General features: G+C 36.2%; 1 long non-coding RNA gene across 1 annotated transcript; it reads right to left on the bottom strand.

The window, feature by feature from the left end:
* Window positions 1-2935: 2935 nt before the first annotated feature.
* LOC114635306 lies at window positions 2936-3948 on the bottom strand. Its single transcript, XR_003713452.1, has 2 exons — window positions 3600-3948; window positions 2936-3395 (listed from the first exon to the last, which is right to left on the bottom strand). It is a non-coding gene; the product is annotated as an uncharacterized LOC114635306 (long non-coding RNA).
* Between the last annotated feature and the right edge of the window lie 4198 nt (window positions 3949-8146).

Genomic DNA, 8146 nt, shown 5'->3' with positions numbered 1-8146 from the left:
TAGGCATAGCAGCTGCAGGCAGAAGGGGAAGTGGTAAGTCTAGGGATGTGTGATTGTAGGAAAGTAGATAAGAATATAGCAGAGGCAGATGTTGCCTACTAATAGGACTCATAGATCTTATATGTTGTTTAAAAATTCAAATATCATGCTTTCTCTGATTTTTGTATCCTAGATTTTTATAGATTCATAAATATCTGTATGTATGTGTGTGTGCTTGTATGTGCATGTTAATGGGCACATGTGTATGTCACATGTAAGTAGGTAGAAGACTAGGGATTGGAAGTACATTAGTTAGAGAGAAATGTGGTAACAGAAGAAACAAGTGAAACAAGAATGTCAAAATACATGATATAATTTTATATTTTTATGAAAGCAAACATTATATGTGTAAATATATAAACTTAACCAAAAGGAGAAATTGATTGATATTGCCTGGAGTCAAAAATAGAGGGAGACCTCTCAAAGCTGAGCAAAACAAAAGCCAAGTTCACTTCTATATTCTCCAGAGGGAATATAGCAGAAGCTTTTGCTTTTAGCCCATGGAGACTCATGGTTAAAGTTTTCACCCCAGAATATAGGATAATAAACTTATCATGTTCAATACACATAATTTAAACATGAGAAGGAAAAAAGACACGAATGTCTTCACCTCATTTTTCCATAAGAACTTTCAAATTTAAAGAATCTGTTCATTAATTTTCTACCAAACTTTGATTCAGTTAAATATTCAGCTTCAGGCAGAAGGGGTAGTGTGTAGGTCATGGGATGTGTAGTTCAGGCAGCTGTTTAGAATCTCAGAGGAGGTTCAGCTCCTTTATTCCTTTCCCTCTAACTTCTCCACTGGCGACCCTGTGCTAAGTCCAAAGGTTGGCTGCAAGCATCTGCCTCTGTATATGACAGGCTCTGCCAGACCCTCTAGGGAGACTATCTCAGGCTCCTGTCAGCATGCATTTCTTGGCATCCACAGTATAGTATCTGGATTTGGTGAGCATATATGGGTTGGATCCCTAGGTGGGGTAGTCTTTGGGTAACTTTTTCTTCAGTCTCTGCTCCACACTTTGTCTTTGTATTTTCTACCTTGACTATTTTGTTCTCTTTTCTAAGAAAGACAGAAGCACCCAAGCTTTGGTCTTCCATATTCTTGAGCTTCATTTGATCTGTGAATTGTATCTTGGGTATTCTAAGCTTTTGGGTTAAAATCCACTTATCAGTGAGTATATACCATGTGTGTTCTTTTGTGACTGGGTTACCTCAGTCAGGATTATACTTTCTAGTTCCATCCATTTGCCTAAGAATTTCATGAAATCATTTTTTTTAATAGCTGAGTAGTACTCCATTTTGTAAATGTACCATGTTTTCTGTATCTATTCCTCTGTTGAAAGACATCTGGGTTCTTTCCAGCTTCTGGCTATTATAAATAAGGATGCTAAGAACAGAATGGAGTACATGTCCTAATTATATGTTGGAGCATGTTCTAGGTATATGTACAGGATCAGTATAGCTGAATCCTCAGGTAATATTATGTCCAATTTTCTAAGGAACTGCCACACTGATTTTCAGAGTGTTTGTACCAGCTTGCAATTCCACCAACAATAGAGAAGTGTTCCTCTTTCCTCACATCCTCACCAGCATCTATTGTCACCTGAGTTTTTGATCTTAGTCATGCTGACTAGTATGAGTTGGAATCTCAGGGTTGTTTTGATTGGCATTTGATGACTAAGGATGTTGAACATTTCCTTAGGTGCTTTTTGGCCACTTGATATTCCTCAGTTGAGAATTCTTTATTTAGCTTTGTACCTGATTATTTTAATAGGGTTATTTGGATCTCTGTGTTCTTTGAAAAAATCAACAAGGAAGATAAATCGTTAGCCAGTGTAACCAGAAGGCACAGAGACAGTACCCAACTTTGTCTTTGTTTTTCAGGCAGGTTCTTACTATGTAAACATGACTGGCCTGGATCTTACTATGTAAGTCAGAGTTGATTTGAAGTCTTGGAGATAACCTGGGGTCCAAATCACAAATGCTGTGTTTAAAGACATAAATAGCACACTCAATCAAATTTTAAATACTTAATCACTTTTATAGAACTATTGTTTTACTAGTAAGCCCTACCCTATTACATACAATCCTTGATGAAGGCTCTATTATTAAAGGCTTGAAGTTTCTTTTTTGAAATGTCCTTTCTACTTGTTATATCATCAAGATATATGTTTGATTTATTTTCATACTTAGTAAAAATTATCACCATAGTTATTTTCCTTTTCAAAAGCTCTGTTCTGGCACCTACAAATATTTCACTGATGTTTAATAAATAAACAAATAAAATGCTAAACTTACACCTTCTTCTATTTTCATAAAATTTGATAGATGCATAAGTGAATCAAATGCTAGGATATCGTCCATGATTCCTTTTTGACCTTCATTTTATAACTCTTCTGAAATAAGTCTGAAGATCTGTGGAAATTTTAGTTGACAAACATAGTTTTGTTGTTTCAGTCTCTGTGATTTTTTTTTTGTCAGTAGAGTAGTAGATGTAAACATCTCATCAAGTAATTTGCAATTTTTCCAAATTCAATTCAACAATTTATATAAATCCATAAATATGAAAAATACTTTATCTTCAAGGGCTGTTCACCTATTATAGAATATGCATAAGGAACTTTGCACTAGAGTCATGAATCCCTGAGTATAAGCTCTCTAGCCTTTGGAGGACAGGAGTAAGCTATTTGCTATGGGTTCAGACAATGCTTCATCTGAATTTCCAACAATTACAAGGATATAGAATAAACAATCATTTTTTCTGTCCATCCAGGATAAAAGTTTCTCTGGTTTTAGTACCTTGGTTGATGATTGTCTGATTAAACAAGGATAACTATAGGCTATGTATTGTCCTGCTAAAATATAGTGAAGAAAATCCAGAGTCAGGAAAAAAGCAGAACTTTGGGACTTTTCCATCCCATATATTTCTGTAAATTCATTCCTGGCTACATCTGAGAAATAGTTTGAAGAAAGCTGAAGAACTAACAGAAACAGCTAAAGCAGCCCAACCTCACACTTCTGCTTTCCTAGTGGTTTTTGCTATGGTCTGTTTCACTGTGAGAGGCCAGCTGTTACTTTGTTGACAGTAATACATTACAAAATCTTCTGGGTCTACACTGTTGATACTGAGAGTTAAATCAGTCCCTGATCCACTGCCACTGAACCTGGAGGGGATCCCAGAGATGGTCTGCGAAGCATACTTGATGAGAAGTCTTGGAGACCCATGTGATTTTTGCTGATACCAGTGTAGGTCGTTGCTAATACTCTGGCTGGCCTTGCAGGAGAGACTGATACTGTCTCCTGAAGTCACAGACATGGTGCCTGGAGACTGAGTCATTAAATGTCACCTCTGGATGCTGTAAAAATAAAAAATAATAGTAGGACACAGCATTAAATATGAAAGACACTTCTAAACTACTTAGAAAAATAAAAGACTTTCATTGTATCAGTTTCTTTAAACAGGAAGTCAAAACCCATATGGTGCTGGCTGCTAAATAAAGCAGGAAAATGTCATAGTTAAATAATATTTCCACTTTATTGCCATGTCCAAGCAGTAATACCTGAAATCCAGAATAGCAGAAGTCCAAGGAACTGAGTTATGAACACCATCTTCGATCTTTCCCTGAGTTTGTGTGGATCGTGATATACCTCTGAGAAAGAACTTCTTATAATACTCTAAGGAGCAGGAACACTGAAAGAAAGAAGTACTTATGCAAATCCTACTGACTTCATAAGATTTGTAATATAACCTGGTCAGAAGAGCAGGCTCCATTCCCTTCTTAGAATATTTATCCCTTTGCTGGTTACCTGAAGTAAGGTTGAGATTTAAAAATGACTTGGCTTCTACTTACATGGTTACATAATTAGCATAGTCTAAGGAATACATTTAGTAATTTAAAATAAAGATCATCTCTTATCCACGGTTTTATTCCAGGCTTATGTTGTTTTCCTTGATGTTTCTTTGTTTTCTTTTTTTTCTTAGATTTTTTTTTTTACTTACATTTCAAATATTATCCCCTTTCCTAGTTCCACCCACTGCAATTTCCTCTCTCCCCCTACTTCTATGAGGATGTTCCTACACCAACCCACACACTCCTGCCTATGGCAATGGGTACTTGATCCTTGACAAAGGAGTTAAATCCATTCAGTGGTATTGTTGCTCTCCTCACAGGGCCACAAACACTTTCAGCTCCTTCAGTCTTCTCTCTGACTCCTCCATTGGGAACCCCTTGATCAGATCAATGGTTAGCTGTGAGCATCTGCCTCTGAATATGTCAGACTGTGGCAGACCTCTAAGGAAACAGCTATATTTGGCTCTTGTCAGCATGCAATTCAGGACATTCATATCAGCATCTACCTTTAGTGACTGTAGCTCCCCAGGGTTTAAACCACCAGCCTGGGAGCACATAGTGAGGGACGAAGTTGTATATGTAGGGGAGGACAGCATGTCTAGCATATGTGGGGGAGGAGATCCTTGGTCCCATGAAGGCTGGTGTGAGTGGGGTTATGTGGGGGCATATCCTCATAGAAGCAGGAGGAGGGGGGATGGGATAGGGGGTTCCTAGATGGGGGGATGGGGTAAGGGGACAACATCTGAATTGTAAATATAATATCCAATTTAGAAATATCCAGTGGAAAAAAGACAGCATTTTTAACAAATATTACTGGTTCAACTGGTGGTCAGAATACATGGGAATGCAAATTGAACCATTCTTATCTCCTTGAAAAAAAACTCAAGTCCAAGTGGATCAAGGATATCCACATAAAACAAGATACACTGAAACTAGTAGAAGAGAAAGTGGAGAAGAGCCTTGAACACATGGGTACAGGAGAAAAGTTTCTAAAGAGAACACCAATGGCTTATGCACTAAGATCAAGAATTAACAGATGGGACCTCATAAAATTGCAAAGCTTCTGTAAGGCAAAAAACACTGTCTATAAGACAAAACTGCAACCACTAGCTTGGGAAAACATCTTTACCAATCTTCCATCTGATAGAAGGTAAATATCCAATATATGCAAGAACTCCAGAAGTTTGACTCCAGAAAATCAAATAACCCTATTAAATAATATGGTACAAAGCTAAACAAGGAATTCTCAACTGAGGAATATCAAATGACTAAGAAGGACCTAAAGAAATGTTCAAAATCCTTAGTCATCAGGGAAATGCAAATCAAAACAACCCTGAGACTCCACCTCACACAAGTCAGCATGGCTAAGATCAAAAACTAAGGTGAGAGCAGATGATGACAAGGATTGGAGAAAGAGGAACACTTCTCCCTTGTTGGTGGGATTACAAGCTGGTACCACTCTGAAAATCAGTCTGGTGGTTCCTCAGAAAATTGGACATAGTATTACCTGAGGACCTAGCTATACCATGCCTGCACATATATCCAAAAGATGTCCCAACATATAACAAGGACACATGCTCCACTATGTTCATAGCAGCCTTATTTATAATAGCCAGAAGCTGTAAGGAATCCAGATGTCCTTAAACAGAGGAATGAATATAGAAAATGAGGTACATTTAAACAATCGACTACTATCCAGCTATAAAAAACAATGACTTCATGAAATTCTTAGGCAAATGAATGAAACTAGAAAATATCATCCTGAATTCCTGAGTGAGGTAATCCAACAACAAAAGAATACACATGGCATGCACTCACTGATAAGTGAATATTAGTCTAATTGCTCAGAATACCCTAGATACAATTCACAGACCACATGAAGCTCCAGAAAGAGGAAGACCAAAGTGTGGATACATTTGTACTTCTTAGAAAGGGGAACAAAACACTTACTGTAGGAATTACAGAGACAAAGTGTGGAGCGGAGACTGAAGAAAAGTCATCCAGATACTGCCCTACCTGGGAATCTAAACCTTGATGGTTTTTACAGTATGGGTTGAAGCATCGAAAAGAATCTGAACATTCAAAGAAGCATAAAAATATGTAAAACTAAAGTGATATTACATAATGGAAATTTCATCAACAAGAAGTAAGAAATCCTTGATGTTTTATAAAGATATATTTCTCAAGAAGCAGAAATAAAATTGTTTTAAATGTTTACAATCTTCTAGATTAGAGAAGAATTTCAGAGGTTGAGATATCAAAATATTTTTAGTACATTCCAAATAAAAGCCAAAGAGTACATCTTGCATGTCTTTCCAACAAGAGTGAGAAGAGTGTCAAAGAAGTATTTCTAGAATGTTCAAACAAATTCTTTCCATAGTACATGTTTTTCTTGCTACTTAAAAGAGCACAATTGTGAGACAGTCAAGATTAGGAGAGAAATTTGTATAAGTTCCACTTAAAGAAACCACTGTTCTTGTTGCTTAGGCCATATAACCAAGGTAGAGTATATGTCTTATATAAAAACTATGTCTGAGTTTTTGAAAAGCTTCATTAACTGTATTATAAACTACCAAGACTCTTGAAAAATGAGGATAGGAATAAAGGAGAGCCCCCATTTCACTGCATGTGGGAATGCAATAACTATGAAATCACTGAGCAGTTTTCTAAAACAGGCTAGAGATATCACTATTACATTATCCAGTTACACCATTCAAGTGGGTATACCTAAAGGATTCTATAGCCTACAACAGACATAAAAGCACATCCATGAATATTGCAGCTCAAGTCACGATAGCTAGGAAATGGTATCAATTTATATGTATACCATTAGTTAAATGGACAATTGAAATGTAGCATATTGGTTAAATGGAATTTATCTAGGTATGAAGAGTCATAAATTAATGAAAACTTTGGAAAATGTATGATCCTTGAAAAATTATAATGACTAAATCATTCTACTCCTTCATATATATTTTCCGCATTCTTCCCACAAGTGTGAATTGTAACTGTGCTGTTTGACAGGGACTATATATTGGTGTAAGAAGCTGAAATGGGACTCCCACATTTGGTGTTCTTTGGAGGGATTACATGAGAACACAAAAGACAGGGAAGTAAATAGCCAGATATTTTGGGAAGAAAGGTTTGTGCAGAATCAGGATGAGAAGCTGAGAAAGGGGATGATTAAATATCTTAAGACTATTCTACTAATCCCCAAAGTAAAAACAATCAAACTAGTAAATCATATTTGATGAACACATTTAAGAAGAGTCATTGGAGATAATGGAGTACCTGGAGACTGGCTTCATGAAGGCATTCAATACTAGGAGCAGATATGTGCAATTACCATACATTAATTATTAGTAAAAGAAAACTGTAAAATGAAACAGCATGCATGGAATATTAATGTATATGATTCATCAGCAATCAAAACACAAACACACCTAAACAAATTAAAGTATCATGTACAACATTTTCTCCTTTCTTTCTTTTCTTCCTTTCTTCCTTCCTTCCTTTCTTTCTTTCTTTCTTTCTTTCTTTCTTTCTTTCTTTCTTTCTTTCTTCATTCTTTCCTTCCTTCCTTTACTCTCTTTTGTCTTTCTGCCTGTCTGTCTTTCTTTCCTTTTTATTTTGTTATTTCTTTTGTACTTCTTTCTATCTTCCTTTCTTACCTTTTTTGTTTTACTGAAAATTGATTTTTTTCTCACATGGTATATTCTAATTATGGTTGCCCTTCCTTTTATTCCTCCCAGGTCCTCTTCATGACACCTTACCTCTAGATCTACTCTCTTTCTGTATGTAATTGCAAAATATATCCAGGCTTCCTTGCAACATTTATAATAGTATATAATAATAAAATAAATATTACAAGATAAAACAAAAGCCTACATATCAGTATTGGACAAATCAAACAAAAGAAAAAGAGCCAAAGAGAAAGCACAAGGAACAGACACACTTCCTCACATATTCAGGAATGCTAAACAAACACTGAGTGGGAAGGCTGTAATATACATATGACTTGTAAATTAAAAACAGAAATGAATAATATGTATAAATGATATTAAACTTAAATTATAAAAAGTGGATAAAATTATTTAAAGTGAAGAGTGGCATGATAAACAGCCAGAGAAGAAGTACCTAACTCTCAAAAGACTTGAGGCCCCAGGGAGTTTAGAGGTCTGGTGGAGTGGAGAGTAGGTACACCCTGTTGAGAAAGTGGAGTGGGGAGGAGGCATGGGATGTGACATGGTCAGAGG

This window comes from Grammomys surdaster, unplaced genomic scaffold (genome assembly GCF_004785775.1).
Source record: "Grammomys surdaster isolate TR1022 unplaced genomic scaffold, NIH_TR_1.0 83536, whole genome shotgun sequence".
Taxonomy (NCBI): domain Eukaryota; kingdom Metazoa; phylum Chordata; class Mammalia; order Rodentia; family Muridae; genus Grammomys; species Grammomys surdaster.
Note: the sequence above shows the minus strand (reverse complement) of the source record. Positions and strands in the feature narration are given on the sequence as shown.